Here is a 24517-nt window from a genome sequence, read left to right as displayed (position 1 = left end):
ACCACGTACATGTCTTTGGATGAAATACAATGGGACTTTATGGGTGTGTTTAATTATTACATTCTGCAGCTCAGGAGCCAATGTGCTCCCTTTGCCTTTGACAAAGCATCATATTTCATGTTGGCACACGTTTCAGTCAAATGAGGGCGAGTCAGGTTGATAGATCGGGGGTCTGCAGAGATGATGCATTTCCACTGTGATTGCTTTCATAGCCATTACTCACAGTATAGAGTGATTAGTGGGCCACTGGCTGACACCCATGCTTGCCCCTGTATGACAAAACCCTCTCTGAGGAGGGTCGCCCCTGCCACCAACTTGATCGTTTACTATGGGGTTCAATTAATGAGCTAAAATAATGGATTATGCGCATGGCGATGAATTGAGCTGTAGGGGGCAAGACATCTTGAAGGACAGACAGTAGCCATCATGGAACAGGTTGGAGAATGTCTCTGTGCTGCTGTCTCTTTCCCAGAAGTCTTTGTGCTACAGGTGTTTTGGGAGCAACATGTCTGTAAAGATCCTGAGAGGAATTTTGCCCAGTTCTGACAGGGAGCATTTGAAATCAGCCGGCATGACAACCAAAATTCAATAAAATATAGCATTTACATAAAATAACAAGAAATCAACACCACTAAAGCCTGCACTAGGATCAATGTTTCACTTCCAAAAATCAGCTAAATATTTAAAACACAGCAAGTAGTCCCAAATTGTGAGTATTTTTACCCCGGACGAGCCCCCAATTTGGGTTAAAATTTAAAACCAAACAAACCAATCAAAAAGTATGTTGCTAAAGATGACTGGTAGTAAATATTGATAAAGTAACATTAATACTAATCAATGATAGCTAATAGAAAGTTAGCAGTTATATGAAGTGGTGCCATTCACAGCACCCAACAAAGCTGACGTCTCTCTGACCTAAATAAGAACCCTAAACCAAACCATTGACTCATTTAGGAAAAAATAACTTCAAAAACATAAAGATATAATATTAAAAAATCCTCAAGAAACAATTACTCTACAGAGACTTAAAGAACAAGTGTGAACCAAGGCTATTTTTTAATCTGGCTTCATCAGAGGAAGAAAAACAATTAACACGTAAAGCAAGATCTAGTTGGGCTGGAGTGTTTGAGTCAGAACCGTTGAGGGATACCAGAAATGATTGAAGTGAAAAACAATAAAAGGCTTTTTTGTTTTCAAATAATGAATTATATGGGATCAACTTTAAACTCCCATCACTGAACCAATCGTACCCCTGACAGATTTAGACATACAATTATTGTCATTCAATTCAGAAGTTTGGTTCCTGATGAAAAACATGACATGCATCTATCAAAACATAATAATCTAAAAGCAGCATTTCTATTCACATCTAAGAAAAAGAACAGCATGCCAATTATTCAGAACCTTATTACTGAATTATTATTCAATCAAGCTCTTCCCACCAAAGAGAGAGTCCACAGCACTCAACACATTTGTTCCTGGTTCGATTCCCAGCTCTGGTCTATTTGCTGCATGTCTTCCTCCTCTGTCTCCATTCTTCTTTCTTTCAAAGTTTAATAAATTTCATTTGTGCCACAAACATCCTTAAAAAGACACCCTACATCTGCTATGTTTGATATACGGCATAAAATTGATGTTAGTTTATGCTCAGTTTCTTTTTTTAAGTAATTTATTCCTTGATCTTAACTCATAGATTTAATGATAATGAGTAAAAAAAGAAATTAATTTGCTTCCGTGATTGTATTTCCAGTGAGATGACTACACCTAATAAAACTGAAAAAAAGAAACTATTAAAAGAACAAATCAATTCTAATACTGAGGCATTATGTGCATTTATCAAACGTTTGTGTGGCGATACATTCTAATGTCCATAGCTACATTAAAACAGCACAAAGAAATCCAAACAAATCAGGATGCATTAGTCATGCTTTGTTAAGTGATTAGTAGTGCAGGAGTTTCTCACAGAACTCATTCAAAAGAGCTGTTTTACAATCTGCATTTATATCACCAGAGTGATATAACCAAGCAAATGTGCTACTAGTGAAAACTGAATATAATCGTTTCTCTTCAAGCTGCTGGAAAAATGATCCCTACTCAAACAAAGTCCTAAAAATAGAGTCTGAGGTCACTGCACTGGAAGAGAAGATTAGCTGCTCCAGCTAATCTTGATTAGCTGGATGAAGACACTGCCATTGATTTCCTTTTTTTTCGTTCAGTTGGCTCTGACGTCGTAGCCTGTGTTGTCATAAACGCCAACTATTCTCATAATCGTCTTTCAATTACTTGACGCCACAGGCTTCCCAATCATGGCAAGTTGTTAATTTAGAAGCCATGCCATGAATTGAAGGTAAGGTAGAAGTGCACCAGCACCAGAGTTGGTACTGAAATGGCTAATGAGCTAGCTTAAAGACTTGAATTCAATGAGCCACCAACAGAGTAGACATCCTCTTCCTGGAAACATTTTAAAATTTTCACTATATTTCCCAAAGGACCTTAGAGACAGCTGCATGGCTTCTATTTAATATCTCCACACTTCTGCAGGTTCACCGTGTCTGCCAAACACACGCCACTGTGGTCGGAAACAGAAAAGAGGCGCGATGTGCGGGCGAACCTCCTCTGACAGAGCTGGACGGCGTCAATTTCTCGCATCACCCAGGTGAGTTTGAGCGCTCCGGGGGTAATTCTTTAGACAGTTCTTTCGACTAGTCGCGAGCAAATATTGACTTGCTCTTTGGCAAACATTTAATCTCTTCTGAGCAGGCGATTCAGGGTGATGAAAGGGCCAAATGCTAATTACAGGGGACTGCTAATTAATATTTGAGCCGATTAATAATGGAGGAACTCTTTTTTTTTTTTCTTTCTCTGTTACATTCAAACCTAACTTCTTGGTGTGTGCGTGCACGGGCGTAGGGGTGCGTGTGTGTGTGTGCGTGTGTGTGTGTGTGTGGAGGGAAGAGGGGTGTAAGTTATTCTGGCCTCACTTGTACAAAATAAAGCAAAGGGTTGAGCTTTGGTGAAATGTGATTCTCCTTGCCCAGGGAATGAAGACAGGCAGGAATTTTATTACATTTCCCTGGACAGACTGCAAAGGAGTTCTGGGCTGTTTTCACTGAATGTGATGCAATATTGATGGTGCTTGGTCAGGTTGGCTCTAACAATGCTTTGAGAAGACAGATCAATGCCACATCAAGGGAGCCGAGGCAGTTTAGCAAGGAGGGATGAAGGAAGCGGGGGAGAGGAGGAGAGGTATCTCATTTGGTTTAAAATGGGCAGGAATTGAGCTTTGTGCCTTGAAGAACAATGACAGAAAATCCTAAGCGCTTCTTACTTTGGTGCATTTTCATCGACCATGTAATCGCAAAATTTGGCATTTTGAAAATAAGTGGAAACACTTTTTTTTCCCGCATTGCAAGAGTCACATGATCAACAACCGGACGTTACTACTGGTGGAGAAGATCAAGAAGACAACAGGAAGTAGTTGGAGGATGATGATGTGGCATGGTTTTATTAAATGACTTATCACATGAACAATCTTAGTCACATAAGTTGCAATGCAATTCCGAAATTGTGTTTTTTTGACATTAGCGCAATACTGACAAAGTTTTGAGCATATTTGTCATGGAAATGCAGCTTTTGTCATGCTGTATCCCATCTTCCTATGTGTGCTGGGGTATTGAAAAACTCATGTGAAGAAACAAATCAAATTTTCGCTTTTGATTATGGTCTTGTTTTATAAGGTGCATGTACATCGGGAATAAGAATGTGGTATTCAGTATTGCGCTGGATCAAGAAAAGTTTTGTCACTTTTACATTGATGTGACGCATCTCATTTTATTTCATCTTTATATTATTAATTAATTTGTTTATATCAGCTGACTGGGACTGAAAATGCATGTGCACTATTAAACAGTCAGATTATTAAAGGAAATAGGGTGAACTGTCAGAGTCACTGAATGTCAACCATCCAGCATGCTGAGGGGAGTGAATCATCATTCATGCAGACAAGACTACAAAGTGTGAGCTTAAGTAATGCTATCATTGGGTCATTGTTGCAACATTCGACTCATCCTTCCATAGATTTTGTAACAATTCTGTAAACCTGTGGTATACCTAACCTGTGAGGTAGTCATGTGACAACATTTTCTTTGATATGTCCGAAAAGGTATGTGCCTTCCATATTGGTTTCCCATATTGTCAAATGGGGCTGCACAGTGGCGCAGTTGGTAGAGCTGTTGCCTTGCAGCAAGAAGGTCCTGGGTTCGATTCCCGGCCCGGGATCTTTCTGCATGGAGTTTGCATGTTCTCCCTGTGCATGGTGGGTTCTCTCCGGGTTCTCCGGCTTCCTCCCACAGTCCAAAAACATGACTATCAGGTTAATTGGTCTCTCTAAATTCTCCCTAGGTGTGAGTGTGTGTGTGAATGGTTGTGTGTCTTGTCTGTTTTCTGTGTTGCCCTGCGACAGACTGGCGGCCTGTCCAGGGTGAACCCCGCCTCTCGCCCGGAACGTTAGCTGGGGATTGGCACCAGCAACCCTCATGACCCCATTAGGGACAAAAGGTGTATAGAAAATGGATGGATGGATATTGTCAAATGGTTGGTAAGGCAATGTTGATGTGTTGTCTTCCTTTCGTATTGTCTTTCCACACCATGAAACAGAAGGCACATATGCAATGGTGTGATGGGGGTGATGCATCCACCAGAGGTCCATGTTGAGATGTGTTTCATAATGCCTCACATCTGTATCATATTTCCATGCATGCTTTGCTCACAATCAGCTGACTATTAGGATTAAAAAGACTGAGCAAGCAAGCAAGCACGGGTTCTGGCGGCAGAGTGTTTTGTAGCACAGATCCAGGCACAGACTTTACATCAACACCGGCAGTGCTTCGCTGTCAGCCTTTGCAGTTCATTGCCCACGGCTGCAGGCTTCTATTTTCACAGCAGGCTCCTTTTGTGCTTTTCCAATATCAACCAACTGAGGAAAAAAAAAACACTGTCTGGAAATTGCTTGGATATACAACCCGCACAGCAGTCTTTTATGTCTCGCTATCTAAATGGATTTGAGTGTAATGGAAGATTTCCACTAGCTGATTTGATTGTAAATAATGATTAAATTGAAACAAAACTAAAGTGTCCGTGAAAGATTTCCGCGTCCCGGAGTGTCTTGACGTCTTTTAGCAAAACTTTAATTCAGCCGTTTGGATGGCTCAGTTGTTAATGGCAACCTAAATATCCTGGCGTTAAAAGTCAGGTAAACAAAAAACAGCATTACGTCGAACATAACAACAGGGGAGTCTCCGTTTGGTCTGTAGTAAATTCAACTCAATTATTTATGCAGGGCCAAATCGCAGCCAGATGTAATTTAGTTAGATATAATCAAATTGAGGACTTCACTAATAGCTCAATCTAATTATGATTATTAATAATTTAGGCTGTTGCGTAATAAGTTCTCTCATGAAACATAATGGTACTTGAGACTGACCTCCCCAGGACAAGAAGAGACGAAATTCTAACGATAGTTTTAGGAAACTCTGACTTCTTGTTAAAGCCATGAGACGAGACCTGGCAATGTAAAAATACCACAATATTTCCAGTCAAAATCTGTCTCACAGAATGCCATTCAGTTGCTGTGAGGATGTCACCTCTAGTGTAGTAATGTCCAAGCAAAGCGGATTAATATGGATGTGTTTTACGAAGGTGTGTGCCGCAGGCTTGACAGTTGCTACGAAGAAGATCCAGTCTCCCTAAATGTTTTATGTGGCAACATTTTGGATACCATGTGGAATAAAAAAATAAGTGATTATAATGATAAAACATGTAAATATTTAGTCAGTACCAGGAAAATACTGCAATTGGTCTATTTAGTTGATAACTACTGCGCTAATTCTGTTACCTGGTTTGTATGTAGCTTCATGTTAACACAACTTATTTTTGTTTGTGTAGGGACTTAATTTACTTAGTGATAGTTTAATTATGCTTCACACTAGAGCCACATTCACCAATTTAACTCAGAAATGCACACACATTTGTGAATCAAACTAGGGATGTACCAATATAAAAATTTGGGCCGATACTGATATCCATCCATCCATCCATTTTTTAATCACCCTTTATCCCTAATGGGGTCAGGAGGGTTGCTGGTTCCTATCCCCAGCTAATGTTCCGGGCGAGAGGCGGGTTCACCCTGGACAGGTCGCCAGTCTGTTGCAGGGCAACACAGAGACATACAGGACACACAACCATTCACACACACACACACTCACACCCAGGGAGAAGTTAGAGAGACCAATTAACCTGACAGTCATGTTTTTGGACTGTGGGAGGAAGCCGGAGAACCCGGAGAGAACCCACCATGCACAGGGAGAACATGCAAACTCCATGCAGAAAGACCCCGGCCGGGAATCGAACCCAGGACCTTCTTGCTGCAAGGCAACAGCTCTACCAACTGCACCACTGTGCAGCCCCCGATACTGATATCTAATATAAATTTATGACTGACAACTGATATTTACCGATATTGTATATTTCACTACTTTTTCGACACCTTGAATAAAACGACCACCCAGCTGACTTCACCACAGCTTCAGATAAACTCTCCACAATCCCTGTGCTGCATGACCAAACACCGACCTTATATCGATACCGATGTTATTGTCGAAATATCACGCATCTCTTAGTAGTGATCTTCCAACTGCAAGAGTTTTGACTCTACCTACTGAGCAGTTACTCATAAAATATACTAACACTGATTTTATTTTAACTTTTATTTTGATTTTAACTCAGACACGCATTAAGATTCATTTAGATTTATTAAGTTTCTGTTTATGAGAACAGAAGAGGGTTTTTTTTCCAAGAATATTGCTTAAAAACATCTCATTCTCCAATATTGTGTCCTCTAATCTTATGAGCAGAGTGTACTGTTACACCTCCCTTTAAACAAAACTATTAAATGATGGTCAACAAGATTCAGCATTACACGTTTAATTATGAGATCCACAAAATACTGCAACCTTTGATGTCTCATAACATTTTGTCAGAAGCTTACCTTGGTCTTTTAGAGACGAGGTTTGAGGAGAGAACCTTTAAGTGTGAGCACAAATTTAAACTTGAGTACACTTTGCTCATGTAACAACGCTAACTCATTTAACTTTTCCTGTGTCGCTGCTAATCTGTCTTAAACAAGCAGAGTCTGATGAAACGACACTGTGGCTCCAGTATAATTTGAGTGTTTCTCTTAGCTTTTCTTCTTCTAACACCCTTATCTTCCTTTTACCGCCATCAGCATTCCTTCAAGGGGTTTGATTTGCGTGCAAAATGAAAGGAACCAGACAGTACATGGCATCTCCAAAGCGGAAAGAACAAGTGACTGAGAGTGTTGACACACTCAATATCTTCTCTTTCAAGACGGCATATGGATGTTTCAATCCCGCCATATGCGCCTGAGGGGATTTCTCCCTAAAGCGAGCTCTTCCTCTTTCTTCTCGCTTCTCCTCGGGGATCTCGGGGCCCCCTCCACCGCAGCTTCTGTCATCCCAGGCATGATAGCTGGGAGCCTTTTCTCTGCTGCGTCCTCCCTTGGCTTCTGTCACCAACCGCTGTCTGCGCGTCCCTAACTCCCCGTGGCCCCCGGTAGCGCTGCAGCTCACTGTGCCAAATGTGAGGTAATTAAGACACAGAAAACTCCAGCGCTCGGTTGGAGGGAGGACTGAAACGCTCGTATCTGTCAGATGCTGCAGCATGTGGCTAATTTTTTGCTGATTTGAAGGCGGCCAGCTTTCAATCTGGACGTACCGCAGGCGGCGACTTGACCGAACAGAAAACTAAGTTTGCCTGCTTTGCAACAACAGTGTGTACTTTACTTGTTCATAGGTGCACAAATGGTGACGGTTGTAGTTTGTTTTTTCTTTCTTCTTGTTTTGACAGTGATTCTAAATTATTTAAAACAGTGGAGATACTTGTGTCTTACATTCACTCTTTAAAACAACTCCAACATGCAATGTAAGCTAAAAGTAGAATTTGCATTTTTGCAAGTGGAAGTTCAGAAAGTAGATGGATTTGGACATTTTTAATGTATGATACAAATGATCACATGATCAGTGTTGCACATAAACACATTCAAATGGGTATGTTAATTAGTGTGAGAAACAACCGACCAGGGTTTGAACTTAAGATTGTTTTTGCCTAAGCAAATTGTACTTAGTGCAAACCATTTTAGCAACATTAAACTATGTCCTTATGTGGAATGAAGACTTTAAGACTTTACAGACTATGGACAAAATGTTTAAATACGATTTAAAAAAAAATCTTGGTAATATTGCTTTAAAATTAATTTACTAGTGATGTAGTCAAGGCTAATTAATAGTGATGTTACATGACGTGCCGAGGCTTCGAGGCGTGTGTCGAGTAATGGAGGGGGCGTTTCCGTAAAGCGCGTATCGAGGCTTGCTTCATTTAGGGGAGGAGCCGAAAACGATGACGTCCGAGGCCTCGCTGCCCGGCTGTACCACGTGACTGCTTCGGGAAGTGGCTCAGATTTTGGCGCGGGGTTTGACAGCTTTAGAAACCCCACAGGCTCCATTCAAAATGTGTGTTGTTGTAGGCGAGTTGCGGTCAGTTGAGAGAGTGGATAGAGTTTTGATAGTTTGGATAGCAGAGTTTGGATAGTGGTTATTTCGTTTGAGACAGGTAGGGACAATATATATATATATATATATATATATATATATATATATATATGTATATATATATATATATATATATATATATGTATATATTAATAAACACTACAACTTCCCCCACCCAATAGGGCAGTTTCATTAGGAAGTCATAGGAAAGCACGGGCCGCCGCACGTCGTACACAACTCCTCGTCCTCTGGTCGTACCCAAGGGAGAGAGAGAAAAGGTAGAGCGAGAGAGGGAGACACAAAGAAAGGAAAAAAGAGAAAATCCTATCCTGTCCCACAGCTATCCTATTTTTAATTTTAATTTTAATTCTAATAATAAGGATACGTGAGTTTTCACCACCTGATTTAACTTGAGTTACCTTGAACTCCAATACCATCATCACACACATCATAAGCAGATTTGCTCTGGAATAAGCAAGGTATTGATCTAAATGATTTTTTTTATCTTTATTTATTTATTTATTCATTTATTTATTTATTTATTTATTTATTCATTTATTCATTTATTTATTTATTTTTATGGGATCAATATTTAATGATTTTAGACTTTATTATTTCTGGACTTATAATTGGGTTATTTATTTAATTTGAGCTTTTTCCTATTAATCTCACTATTACAAATAGGATTGGTTAGTTAGTTTTAAAGTTCTTAATTTTTATTTTAGGATTTTTAAGATAGCTGTGGGACAGGATAGGGTTTTCTCTTTTTTCCTTTCTCTGTGTCTCCCTCTCTCTCTCTTTCTCTCTCTATATATTTTTTTTCTCTATTTCTACATATCTCTTTGTCTCTCTCTTTGTCTCTTTTTTTTCTTCACCTTTTGTGAAGTCATTCCCAAGAGCCATAATAGACAAAAATTCAATGCATCACACGTGTTAAGATACAGCTGGCTGTGATTATACACCTGGCCAGTAGGTGGTTTCGTGTGCACATGAAGCTTCAAGAAATGAACCCTTTCTTGAACCAATTGGCTCAAGTGGTTCAATGCCTCATGAGGCTTCATCTCACCATCACTACTAATTAACCCAAGTACTAGTCAAAACCAAGGCGAGATCCTGAGAGAGTTGGGACCAAAGTCAAGCCTAAGGAGAAGACGACGAGCCAAAAGACAAAGACTAAACTAGCGAAAGACTGGTTGTAAAAATAACATTTTAGTTGTTGCATTGCATTTGCAGCCGGACATTTAACACAGAGTTGCACTGGAAAAAGTGATTTTCAGTTGTGGTTTTGGCTGGTCTTAAGAAAACATGCTGGGTTTAGCGCAGAATGTTCAGCAAATCTTCACAATAAGAGACTTGGGTGTAAACATTCTTCACCTTGGACTTAACACAAGACATCTTCCAGACATTAAATTACTTACAGTCTATTGTTTCCTTTTTTGGCTTTTGAATTGCACAAGTGTGGATGCTGAGTGTTCAATGGCTGTAGTCTGCAGAATTTAGACATCACCCATTACGTCTTACTTACTAAGATGTAATGGGTGATGTTGTGATTGTTTTTACCAATCACAATTATGAGTCTTCCTATAGTGTTATCACATCCCAAATTATACTTTTTGCTTATTTTAGAAACATTGAAGCATGGATATTATTAAAAATACATACATTTGCCCTCCTTATTCATGATGTTAAATTTTCTTTTTGCTCAATGTAATATTCACACAAAGATCCACTATACATTTTTGTTGTTGTTGGCTTTCGCGCACACTTCTGTTACCTTAAGGGTATTTTTAGGCCATAATTCATTCTGCAAGAATTAGCTTTTCCCCTCTGTTTGTTATATATCTAAAATGATATATTTGATGGGAGGTTTTATTCTCTGAGCGTGCGGTTGAAGATTTTCGGTGAATAATGCGTGATTGACAGCATTGCATATGCTGCCTTGTTAGAATACAGTTTATGGGAGGACAGAGAACCGCAACCACAAACGCGACGTGTTTGATGCCATTCGTAGACTAAATGACTCATAAAGTCCTTTGTGCAGATTTACCATTTGTTTGGAAGAGTCAACTGCTCAAATTTTGATTGAGAATAAAATGCTGCATGTGTGGAGTGTGAATTCAGCTCAGAGTTTCTAAGTGGATAAATATCAGCACTTAGTTGGAATTTGTGTGGGCTGAATGTGAAAGTAATTCTTGCACACCTGGTGAACAATATGACTTACCCTGATTATAATATCAAGGAAAGCGTGAATAATTATATTAAATATTCACTCAAAAATCAACATTTGAGATAGCAGACCCCTTTTTTGTCAAACGGTGTGTTTTCATGCGCGTGTCAAACAATTTTCCTTCACGAGATGCGTTTCCCGCTTGACACATCTGAGTTCTTCCCCATCTTTAGACAGTTTGTCTGTGATCAGTTTTTTTGTTATTTTTTTTTATAATGGCATTCTTTGAATGCCACATTAATACTATGCAAAAGAAGCTACAAAACTACAATATCACTACAACTGTCACTGCATTGTTAGACGTGCGCGACTGGCTTTGACAGCAGATAAGACATCTTTTCAGAGGAACCCGAGCAACAGGGAGGGAAACAAAATAGCTACATGCAAATTCACACAGCCGGCAAGCTTGTAACTGTTGAACATGGACGAGTTGTTTCTGCTCAATCCATTTCTTTTGTTACGTGCCTATCTGGAGGTTAAGGAACATCCTATGGTGTACAGTTAGAATTTCTTGAGCCAATCAGCTGTCTATTGCCACTCCATGTCGCTTTTTAGTGTCAGCTAGGTAGGGAGTAGTTTCCATCATCAAGGTAATCAGTACAATCCTTGTCCCATCTCTCTCATCATTTGTGTCAAATGATGAGAGCTTAAAACTGTCTATTGTAGACCAGATTACTTGGATGTCCCAAGAGGCCAAACATGCGTCAAAGCCAGTTTTAGAAAGGATAAGGCAGGCTAAAATGCAGCTTTTGGAAAGTTCAAATGTCAGCAACACTGAAAATGTCTGAACTGCGTTTGTGCCAGGTAACCAACTAGCTTAAAACAAGTTTGACCAATTCCATCAAGACGAATGCTCAAATATCCAGTCAGAGGTAAACCAGAAGGTTGTTAAAAATAATAACAACTGTTGTCAAGGTGCTGTTGTTCGTTAAATATTACAGGCCATCATGAGTGGACTTAAGCTTCTGATTGACAATTTACATGACAAATAAATTTATCTGTTGCACCTGGAGCTACAAATTCAAATTTGGCCAAAAACCTGAACGCAGGAGAGCAATGATACCTAAAACTCATGAAACAAGACGAGACATGATTTAAATATTACTTTTAAGAAAAGTTCAAAGATGAAATTTATTCCTTAAAAAAGACTTTTTGCATTTTTATAGATTCTGCCACAAATTAAAAAAACAAAACGATTTGTTTTCATCTCCTCAGCCCTTGGAACATTTCTTCCGCTATGTATGGTCTGCTGTACGACATTTCCCAGTTACTATTGATACAGTGGGTTATGATTGTTACATATCTTAACATAGCGCTTGCTATGTAAAGCGATGCTCTCTACCTCTTTATGCATCTAAACAACTTGCACACTATTTACACTTTTTTCGTGTCTTCTCTGGCTCTTTGTTGCACTTGTAGTTCCAACTGGAAACCCGAAATGCTGCCAAAGAAATGATTTAAGTGTAGTTGGGGCATCTTCTATTCCAACTTTTTCAGGCAAACACATGGTGACAGCAACTAGAGAGTGCTCACAAGATGGCATTTACCTCAACGAGAAATATTATGTTTTAATATCACGAGATTTTGTTACACCACTAGTAGAAGATACGGTAGAAGATACGATGCTTCTACAAGTTCTTTTATCGGGTATCAGGACTTGAGCAGTCAGCAAACGGTACCTGAGATATCATCAGCGCTGCACCATGTATGGACCTGTTCCGGTCGATACGCAGTGAAGCAGTGAGAGTGACCCCCGCCCCACCCCTTTCGTGTTTTCACACCGCATCATATTCCCTCAGTGCCTCACTCAGTGGGGGGTTAACAGGCTCACTCCATGTGTGTGTGAGAACACCCTCCACAATATGACACACTCTTTCCCCCGCCCTTAATGGCCTCTAGGGAAACTTCATTATTTATTGCTGTAGAAGGGGCCTTTCAATTATAATACCTCTGCACACCTTCCCCCCTCCCCTCGTCCATTACCCTCACAGTCTGAACTAGCAGATTGAATACCTGTAGAGTCTATCGGCGGTAATTCAAGCGCCCACCTAGTTCACAGAACCTGCCATGGCGACATGGTGGAGGCAATTTGCCGTTCTGGTGGAGGAGAGGGCCGGGGAATGGTGTGCCGTAATGTGCAGTGGGGGAATGGAGTAAGTGACAGCTATGAGATGTAGACATGACCGTGCTTTCTCTCCCTCTCTTTAACTACCAGGTCCTGAAGAGCCTTCATCGGCCCACAAAGCTCCGCTCAGCATGTCAAGTCTCTCACGTATTGTGTGTGTGTGTGTGTGTGTGTGTGTGTGTGTGTGTGTGCGTGTGTGTGCGCGTCTGGGTGTGTTTTTGCTTAAAATTAGTACCTCACGCCAAACTCGACAGGGCATCAATCCCTCATCGTTCAGCCGACGTGTTGCATGAAAAGAAAACAAACAAAAAAAACCAGCATGAGGTGGTTAAGGTGAGGCGCGGCGTGTCGGCATTCCTGCTAAATATGTGGCAGAGATAATGAAACGGACCGTTTAAAGTTCCAGACTGGGTTCTATTATTCACCGAGAGCAACAAGAAAAGAGTGCCCCGTAATGGTTTATCGTCTGTGAATGCGAAATTAGCAAATTGTTTAGGTGTGCAGTAAACAATTGCCCAATGCAAATTGATAATGATTACTTATTACCACGGAAACAAGAGTCATTTATCAGCCTCCGCGTTGGAAGCTGAGCTGCTAGATCTTGACGTGTCTGGGTTTTTATTGGAATAAGTGCTTGTGCACACATGGGTTATTAATGTTGTACTGTAAGCACAAAACTGAAAACAGAGTCCTGACATCAACTCATATGGCCGGGTGTGCTGGGTGTCCACGCTGTCCTAGTTTTGCGCTCACTTCCATTTAACAATAAAGCATTGAAAATGTGCATGTATTAACTTAAGAGATTAAATCGACAAAAACTCTTCCTCGGTCCCAGCACGGTAACAACAAACACGTTTTGGAGTTCGCCGTGAACAGAAAAATAAATAAATAAATAAATAAATGAGAAGAATCTAGAAGGAACGATGGTGCAAATTAGCGCCGTACTAGAGACGCACACTCTCCTTTTGCCTTTTCAATTTTTCATCGGCTGGAAATGGAGTTGGAGATGGATGCCAACCCGGAGCTGATAAATTTTAATTTGATCCCTCCCGTGCATCAGTATTTGCACGATGCAACCGGCAGCCGTAACGCGTGTGCTCTGAATGGCAAGTCTACGTTCAGACTCTGCACAGAATACAAAGTCTCCCCTTCTCTTGTACAACAAAAGGCAATCATTCATTTGTTTTCCCCACACAATGGCCTCTGGACAATAGCGATCGGCGGGTGGGGGCGGACGGCGGAAGATGCAACCAAGTTATCTGCCTTTCCCAGTTTCTGTCTCTGCCTCCTCGTAATGAATAATAGATTACAGATGAGTGTGTGACTTGTTTCTTTGCTGTAGGGAGCTGGTATAGAGCCGATCGAGGTCAACACACCAGCGCCATGATCGGTGCTTCACCAGGTTGGTCTAGAAGTACTTGGGAAATTGCTCTCGGTGAAAGACTTTTCATGTCTCATCCTTCTATCACTCAAGGCATCTCTGTGAAGGACACAGCTTTTCAGAGGGCAATGTCAAGCTTTTTAACACGATTGCAGGCAAAGGTCAGCTATTTTGTTGCTAAATCTTTGTCTGTTAGCTGCTTCGCTGGTGTGTCTATAAGACGTTTTCCTCCCTTTTGTCGGGCTTAGCCGTCTTTATGCTCCCTCAGTTGGATTCTCAGTTGGTGGGGAGCGACACCAGCTGAGAACCGCAGGTTAAAGGTATTTCTGGAGAGCAGGAATCCAGGCAGCTGCAGCTGTGTAAATTAAATGCGTAGCCGAGACTTAAAGGCATTTTAAATAGGGGTAGCTGGAAGAAAAAAGAAAAAAAGGACTTTTTCATTCAAAGTCTCAAAGCTGTCCTTTTAGCAACGGATTAGCAACTCTCAGATCTGCTGTCGTGTGTTTAATGAGAGAGGGTGCTCACTCCTCACATTCGGTCATAACATAAAAAAAAAATAATAAATCAATTAAAGGCACACACTGGATTCAAATCCCATCACTTACGCAGAAAAGGGGAGGAAAAATGCTCTGTGTGAAAAGGCTTGAAATTCAAAGGGCCGAAACAAATTTCAACCGCTACAGCCATCCTCCTTTCATCTGCGAGGAAATGTGCACGAAGGAGGAAAACCGTCCAAGGGGATTGATATTCAGGCTAAAAGTTCACAAGTTCATTTGATTTCTGAGCAGAGCATTTAATAGCGTTTCGAGTCACTTTTATTATGGATTTCCCCAAGTGAAGGTTAAGATGGTGACGAAGGGGGCGGAAGGAATTAAAGGTGCTAAAAGTTATTTTCATCCAGAGATCGCTACCAGGAGAGGAGTTGAAGGACAAGAAAAAACTTGATTTCCAGACTTTGCAGAGAGTTTAGTTTGAAGGATGATAAAGGAGTCATGGTATCAACGTACAGAATCTGTCCATTTTCTCAAAATGCTTATTCCTTGCAGGGTCTCACTTCCCTGTCAATGGTTGACAGGCAAGGAAAGCTAACATGCTAATGAGTACCTGAAGAAAAGAAAACACCTTCACAAGGATTTGCAAATGTTCTCGAACTGAAACTTCTTTGAGACCGAGCAGAACCAGAATATATCAAGGCTTCTAAAAGTTATTTCAAAACTGAATGAGTATGACTTCTATTGTTGAAAACTTTTAAAATGAGATGCCACAGGAGCTACCAGAAGGATCAGCGTTTTCCTGAGCTAGTGTAACGTAACACAGTTCTGTTATTTCTCCCTCTTTTGTAGGCTGAAGAAAACCTACACCTTCACCTGGGAAAAACACAAGGACTTGTAAATATTTGCAATCACAAAATAATCTTATCCTCAAGAATCTTATGTGGAAACAAGTTTCTTAACTAAAAATAATGAAAACTCCCACACACACCTCTCCTGAAAATGCACTTAAAATCATATTTTTCAGCATTACATAGTCCTTAAACCCTTATGTTAACATTGCTAGAAGGATTGTGGAGCATAATAGTTATAAAACAATACAGTTTTCCCTGCAATACCTATATGTCCAAACTAAACGGGCTTATTGAAAAGTGGAAGAGAAAACGCCGTACACTTTTATCATTGGATGACTTTCACCTGAAAAGGTCCAACACTGAGCCACCAATTCCTGCAGCATTGCCAGATCACACAAAACTGCCCAGCAACACTTTCTCCAGGCTCCCAAAACAAATAAAAAGGTTTCCTAGACATCTGTTTCAGCCTGGGCTTCACGATGTTAGGACAAGTGCCATATCACTGTTAATGCACACGAACAACAACAGCTCTGCTTGAGTGTTCAGGTAATGTTGGGCATAGAAACTCTAAGTTATTCCCAACAACAGGCACTAAAAACAACACCAGAGAAACGATGTTACCATACAACGAGAATGCCAAACCGGCCCTATTTTCTACTGACATAGCTACATGCTGGCATAAAAGAGTTATCCATTCTTTCCTTCAGCTGGAGGATGGTTCAATGCATTACACAGTGACATTAAACAAGAATGAATCTCCTGACCTTGCTAAGTAAGCTTGAGCAAACAAAACAATCCAGTGGCGTGACTGATTTCAGACCGATCTGGCGCTTTATTTGTGTACAGAACCCCGCTGATCAAAAATGATGAATGTCGATTCAGAAGGAGGGAAATTAGCATGAAAAAGTCCTTGCATTCCAACCGACACATAAAATATCTGTGCTTTCTTTAATGAGCGCCGATAAGAGTTGCCATGCTGTGCAGCGGGCAGCGTCTTGATTGATGCGGCGCATTGAGACAATGTTACTGTGCCCAAGCAAACGTCACAGCAGCATTGTCTGCCCATCAACCCACCAAACTAACTGCTTGTGTGCAGCGCTCGGCAAACAAATTCTCTTGAACTAATTCGACTTTTTAAGTTTGCTATTTTCTTTTTGAGGTGTTTTTTTAAATATATATATATATATATTATTCTTTCTTCACTCGTCTTTTCCTTAGGAGATAAAAGCCGTCTTTCTTTTCCCCTCCAGGATAGCACATTGTCAGACAAATAGCTTCACTTGCTCTAAAGTGGCCCCAACAGAAGGACAATGATAAGAGAGCCGTCTTCCAGCTGTCATTTTCTCTGTCTGCCGCCACATCTCACATCACCGTAATTGACTGCTATCTGAGAGTGCTATTGTTCCTCAGGACTCCCAAGGGTCTTGTCAGAAAGTCTGGGGAGTTTTGTCATTCACTGACCTCAACATATTTGTTCTCTGGTGGTAATTTCAATAGCGACAAGGTGCTTGGAAAAGTGTTAATTCGGTAAAGGCCAATGAGAGCTATTATCTCAGTTTCCACTAAATGAACAGAGTTGAGTTGAGTAAATAATGGTAAGATAATAGCCGATGTTTATTATTCCCTAATAGTCATAAATGTAGGAAGTCGTGCACACCTGTACGTGTCTGAAGAATGAACTTAGGGTTCTTGTGGGACCTTACAGCAAATAATTAGCCACGGTTGGCGGCATATAAAATCACTCAGGTGCTGCACAGTGTGGAAAACCGATATGTTAGACAACCTAGAATTGACTGGAAGGCCCCCACAGATATAAATGCAATCCAATGTGCATATTTATGGAAGTCTAGCAGAAGACTGTTTTTCAGTCAAACCCTTGAATGAATGTGAAAACTGTCCTTCCGTGTTGCTCATTACAACCTTTGATTTCTGGAAAAAATAAGGTCCTTTGAGTAACTTTAATGAAACATTGCACTGACATTCAATAGCTGCAAGAGCTGGCAAAAATGGATAAATCCTGATTCGGACAATCACGCTAAAAAATTCAAAATACTGTACAGTCCCAGGTCTAGACCAAACCTTTTCCATCTGATATTTTGAGAAAAATTCTTTCTGAAAACTTTGCTGTAACGTGTCCCCATCAACAACTTTTATGAGACATAAAACTTTCAGTATTTATTAATGTATTATTTGTATAACGCGACTGTTGTTTTGAAAGTGCCCTGTCTTTCCCTAACTGGTCCCTGAGAGTAAATCCTGCTGGAGGATTATGTCCTCAGACTTGGCTTTTAGAGGCCAGAAAGCAGAGCAAAGTGAAAGGCTCAGCGAGCGACTTTCTTCCACACAGTGACTTCCTCTTCAAAGCGAATTTTATAACAGACATCTAACACAGGACACCTAGAAATACCCAGTGAGCCCCTAATGGAAAAGGACAAGGAAACACTCCTCTTTTGAAAGATGGCTACAATTATTCAACTCTGTCCTCGTTTTAAACAGTCCTCGATATTCAAGGGAAGACGTGTGGGAGATGAGACGAGGCATGGGGCAAAGATGCCCGGTCATTTCCCCCGCCTCGTGAATACAATAATTCTTCCGTTCCCTCCCTCTCTCTGCTAATGAGTGCCACGGCCCAGGCTCTGCTCTCCAGGACCTTATTAACACTTTCTTATTGGTTATTCTGTAAGACTGCTTAGCCAGCAGGTCAGCCGTGCCACCTCCCCAGAACCTGATCATCAATTTGTATGAGCCGTAATGCTTCCCCCCAGTACGGCGAGCGCTGTCAATCAAAAACTCACACGGGACACTCGAGCCGCATTTTAAGCCATGGAAAACAGATTCGGGGGTAAAGATTGCTCCCTGAAGTGCGGGCTGACTTTTTTCAAAACATTCTAACAGGAATATATATGGGTGAGGCTAGTAAAAGAAGTTGCTATAGTTAAAGCGAGCTGTAACACCCTAGAAGTTGTACTTCAGCTGTCAGAGAATAGAACTGTAATCTATAGAATGGTTGTGCTTTCAGCAGCTCCTTTAGGGCATTCTGTGGTATGCAATTCAAATATCGACATTGAAGGACCTCTGGATAAAAAAAAGGGAAAAACTGGCACTGATTTAACAGATAGCTGGGGTTTTGTTCTGCAGACGTGAAAAGAATTGATGTGGGCTTCGTCACAGGGCTGAGTTGGAGAGTGGGTGTGGGGTGGGGGAGAAAGAGTAGCTCTCTATTTCATCCAGCAATTTCATTGAACATCTAAAATGGTTAGTTTAACATTTCCAAAGGCTGATTGTGGGAAAACGTTATTTGGAACGATTTTATTCAAACGCTTTTATCTTAAATAAACTGACATGGCTTGTGATGTAAACAATTTTCTACATTTCCAGGGTATAATTTTGTGTCAAAGACCATTCCTGGGGACAACACAGCAGAGTTGTATGACACTGATGACTGATTATCATTGGCAATAACAAAAGCCAAGCAACGAGAGAGTTTGGAGAATCGCGACCCCTTTCCACAGACTACCGAGACCAGCTAGGTACGTAGATATAATTTCGCATTAATTTGTTTGTTTAGCATAAAAAGCAGTCGCACATTTCTCTTACTTCCAGATGTCGGACTCAAATCCATCAACTCCAGGACCAAGCTTTCTTGGGAAACCCACAAAAGGTATTTAGTCTCACACAGTGAATTATTTATGTCAGATGTCAGCAATAAAGCTCAGTGAGACCTATCCATGGGTTCTTACTTTGCAAAAAAAAATACTGTTTTCATCTTGAGTCTGTTCCTCCGGGACTTGGAGCGACCGAGAGGGAGAATCAGTTGACGCCAAAACTAGTCTAGTCAGTAGAAAACTGAGCCGGACAATGAAGGGTGGATCAAAAAGGATTATATAAATCAATAGACTTCATAAATCTGATTATTTACGAACTGTGATGTGGTTGCACAAACACAAAGTGTGTACCCGTTCGCACATCATTTTATAGTTGCTTACATTTTTGTGCTCTACCCACACATCAGGATGCATTAGTTGAGCATGTTAAGATTCCTCGGGATCCCAGAAACAATCTCACATGGAAGAATTTTCAAACTTAATCAATAAAGGTGAGAATTGAATCCAGAAGGCCATGGCGAGTGTGTAAAAATCTAGATTGAAGATTGAAGTGTGTGTCAGCGGGTTTATTATTAATCTATGGATATGTTGTATAATTCTTCTAAATGCCTCGTTTGTTCAGATAAAATTCAATCATAATGTAATGTATTTAATAGCTCCTCCTATCCTCAAATAAAGTCTAAAATTAAAATGCTACACTGTTTAACTCAGCTTGCAGTCAGTTTGGTTGAACAGAGCAAGCTTTAGTTTGCTTAACTTCGTTTTAACATTTAATACTGCAAGTTTTTTTACTTTTTTTGTGAACTCCTGGTCCCCAGGGAACACTGGCCTACATGTTTTGCTCCAACACACCTGAACAAATTAAGAAGAACACATGTTTCAGCAGCTTTTTGTCCGGTTGGCTGAGGGTGACTCTTCCTACAAAATGTTATTAAAAAATAAACAAAAATCCCCCACAAATGGCAATTTGCATGTACAATAAATACCATTATCAGTTTCATTAATAACTAACAGAGATGCCATTTATAGTTGTTCCTTAACGATGCACTGCATAAGCAGATTTAAAAAAACAACAAAAAAAAACATACGATACAAACATTTGGCAAGTGTTTTTTTTGTTGTTTTTTTTCTGGTAAATCAGCACAGATGCTCAGAAAAGTTTTGACAAGTGCATCAATTATTTCTCACAGGATAAAAGAATGGAGGAGGAACGATCGAACAGAGCTGTAGTTGTTGATTTAGTACCACGATCCATCCGATAAACCTGAATCCCTTGTGTCAAACAATCAGCGGTTCAGGTCTCTGCTTCACCCCGTCTGCTTGCCCCTGTCATTGAAGATCATGTAACATAACATTTTAGGGCTTAAAAATTCAAAAACCTTTTGAAATGCACAGAAATTTGACTCGGAGCGCTTCAATTCTGAATTAATTTTTAAAAATACTTTAAAGATTTAGACCCTGTAGAGTGTGGAATTACCTCAGAAGCATTCAATCTATAGCTGATCCTGATGTTACCAAAAAACAAAGCTGTTGTTACAAAATAACACCTGAAACAGAATCTCAATTCAACAGTTACATTGCTAGCACTGCAGCACAATTATCTGCTACAGGAAGTTAGAAAAGCAGCGTGCTGTGGTGGCGCAGGGTGTTAGCACGGCCCACGTTTGGAGGCCTTAGTCCTCGACGCGGACGTCGCGGGTTCGACCTTTGCCGCATGTCTCCCCCCCTCTCTTCACCCGCTTTCCTGTCTGCCTACTGTCACAAAAATACGAGCCACTAGCGCCGCAAAAACTCTTCAGAGAAAAAAAAAGGAAAAAAAAAAGAAAAGAAAAGAAAAGCAGCAGTATAGGTTTTTTCAATATTAGTGCTTGTTCAAAAGGGGGAGAGGGGTGGAAGCAGTTTATATACTCCACAAAAAGTTTCTAAATAAGATAATTTTTCAATAGAGACAGATGATTATATATTTTAGGCCTGTATTACAAAATTAAACAGTAGAAATAAGGCACCATAGGGCTCGACCACATTAGGAGAGCTTGTTTCCTGTGTAAGATGCTTACAGCTATACGCCATCTTTTTTTATCCCTCCTCATCATATTGAAATTAAACTCTTAAAGTTTTGAGTGCTCACAGACTACAAAAAAAAAAAACAGCCTCCGTAAGTTATTTACTTCGGACTAACTTGTTAAGTTTGACAACGCTACTTATAACAACAGTCTCTTTACTGCGGCCTTTAAATGATCATCAATCATAGATGGCAGTGCAGTTTGCTTGGCTGCCTCATTGTAAGCTTCCAAGTATCGAGGAGGGAGCTTTAAATTAAAATGACGCTGCTCCAAAAAATCAAATTAAAAATGTATGTGTGATGCAAATTTCAGTTTGTAAAGATTTTTTTTTTCTCGACCTCTAAATGACCTAAACCAAGGAGAGTGCTGAGACTTTTTCTTGTTTCACTGAAGAGACTTTCTAAGAAAATTCATGAGAGAGTTTTGAGCAGAACAATGTGCGAGATTCATTTTCGCAGAAAAATAAAATAAAATCATACTCTATTTCCTCTCTGTCGGAATGAAAAGTGGATGAAAATGCTAAATTAGTTCACAGATTTAGCCAGGGCATTTCTGTACACCTGCAGCATCAGTTTAGAAACGAGACCCTCTGCGAGCTTTAATGTGAAATATAGCAGGAGTCTTAAATCAGAAACATAACTTGCTGATACAACATGATGAATTAATATGCCTATCAATACAGCATTCCCTGAAAATAAATGAAAAATACTGCATTCTCTGTGATTTGTCAACAACAGGAAATAGAGCGTTCACTCAAACTAATACATATTTCACAGGGCTATATAAAAGTTGTAAAAGACAAAGTGATTTTTCTCTTTTTCCCTTTTTGCCAGAACTGAAGCCCGTCTGTGCAGTGATGGAGGACACGAGACAAACATCCATTCACACGTAAACATACACCTCCGTCCAACTTCAATCCATCCAACATGCATCGAATTCGAAGTACATGGAGAAAATCCACTTTAGGTTGAACCCTACACATGGCACACAGAAGTCAACATTTTAGTAAAACACATCTCAGCACTAACTTTAGAAGAATGTTCTGATTTCTGCCCAGTGTCAATCTAAAGGAGCCGACAAATCCAGACCTAGTCCCACATCTCCAGTGGCTGAAATCAACATTTGTCCCTTTAGGTTCATGTTGGCACAATATTGTCAACTATTGTGGATCATTTTCAAAACTGATGAGCAATAGAAAAACAAATGGAAATGGAATGAGCATGTGTTAATGCAGGATTTATAAAACAAATCAAGCAGGAAGTGCTTTTTTTTCTGCGAAGGACTATTACTGTCACTTGAATGAAGCAAGCCTAATATCGAGATATAAAGATGCCAGGGTAACGGCAAGTGTTTGTTTTTTTTGTTTTGTTTTTAATCTTCAAAGATTATTTAATGCAAAGTTCAGTTTGAGAGAAATATTGATGGTCATCAAGATGCCGCAACACATGTTAACCTTTTATTGACCCACAATAATTAATAAACCAACTGCGTAATTTAACTGCAGAATATGGGTTGGAGGTGAGGACTTTGATGCTTGGTGAAAACAGATCACCTGGAAACTTCAACAGACTCCTTACATTGGTGCATATCATTAAGAATGACTGCAGACAAACAAAACATATAGTGTGTAATGTTACAATCAAAGCCTGAGATTTTTACGCCCTTCTGTAGGTTTACTGACTTTCATTCACCTCTTGACACAAGAAACTCATTTCTTATGAGACTTAAGTCCCAGACCTACATTTTGAGTTAGTTTTGTAAGTATTTGGAGCACTATTCCCACTCAGATCTGAATCATTTCTTTTCTTAAGTTTGCAGTTTTGCTTGAGTCTAAGCTGTAGACTCTAGTTGTTCTCTGTACAACTTTACGTCTTAGTCAAACTATTCAAGGTCAGTTTAAAAGTAATAGAGTCCTTGATTGCTTAATTGCTACTTGTGGAAAGCATGACATTACCCTAACCTTGGGTACAATTTCCAGATGCCTGAAGGTGCCAAGTTGATCTGTTCAAACAATTGTATGCAATTGAAGCCACCCTGGGAGAATCCAACCAACTGTTTGGGAATTTGCAGGGTTCTGTGTGAAAGGGACGAAAGAGCCGGGTCTTTACAAACACGAGTATCACCCCCACGTTGTTTAATCCTTAATGACCCAAGTTTCAAATGTCCGCCTGGATATTTTTTGCTTTTTTTTAATTGCACGTAATTTTTTAAAAGTCCTGTGAGTAAATATATTTGTTAATTTTTCTATAACAACTGGAACATTCAATATGTAGCAAGTTATTCTCACAATTTACCATCTAACTGAAAGAGTCGCTCCTCAGATTACTTTCACTCCCTGTTCAGCGGGAGTGAAATTACCGTAATAACCCAATTTCAGAAATGGTTGGAATTTTGCAGACTGTGGCGGAATTACAGTTCTGCGAATTTGGCTGGATCGCCTGTGCTCCTTCCGGTCTGGAAGGTTTAAAACAGATACTATTGTACACACGGGATTGGCTTAAGGAAAGCGTCCATCCACATAAAACCGTTGACCTACACCACTGATCGTTGTTTTAAACCTATGTCTGCCAATCACTATCCTTCAAAAACAACTTCCTGTTGGGAATTAAACATGGAGCCTTGACATTCATTTGGATGGACAGACAGAGAAGATGAACAACTTTTAAATACCGTGTTAGAAAAGAAAGTTAATAAAACACAAGATGTCGGTTGGGAACTGTGTCAAAGCAAGTTTGCAGACGTTGAACGCCGTTGTGCCTCCGTATTGGGAGGGATAGGTGGTGTTTAATAGCTGACCTCCAATTTGTCTTTCTCCTTTACAACTCAATTTATCAGAGAAGTTGGGCTTGTAAAAGCAAACAAACAAAAATCGTCTGAACCTGCATCTCAAATTTCCACTATGGTAAGAGTTTTTAGTAATAATCATTTTCAATAGTCTACGTGTTAATGAACGGGCAAATTACATAGAAAATGTATTTGGTTTCCCAGATGTGTGGATCAAGTCTAAAAGCATCTAAAAAAAAAAAAAGTCAGATTACAGTTTGAAAATGCACTCAAGGGTCAAAAACGTTCAACTTTGGGGATACGTCCATTTGTGTGATGAAACAAAAATATAAGCATTTGTCATGCTTACAATCTGAGGTTTAA

General features: G+C 40.0%; 1 protein-coding gene and 1 long non-coding RNA gene across 11 annotated transcripts in view; one reads left to right on the top strand and one right to left on the bottom strand.

The window, feature by feature from the left end:
- Positions 1-24517, bottom strand: part of LOC122822882 (protein shisa-6) — a 95522-nt gene that overhangs the window by 46002 nt on the left and 25003 nt on the right. The gene's annotated exons all lie outside the window — the stretch shown is intronic.
- On the top strand, positions 733-23068 carry LOC122822883. Its single transcript, XR_006369241.1, has 5 exons — positions 733-2347; positions 2542-2656; positions 19081-19232; positions 19306-19363; positions 22204-23068. It is a non-coding gene; the product is annotated as an uncharacterized LOC122822883 (long non-coding RNA).

This window comes from Gambusia affinis, linkage group LG20 (assembly GCF_019740435.1).
Source record: "Gambusia affinis linkage group LG20, SWU_Gaff_1.0, whole genome shotgun sequence".
Classification (NCBI taxonomy): Eukaryota; Metazoa; Chordata; class Actinopteri; order Cyprinodontiformes; family Poeciliidae; genus Gambusia; species Gambusia affinis.
Note: the sequence above shows the minus strand (reverse complement) of the source record. Positions and strands in the feature narration are given on the sequence as shown.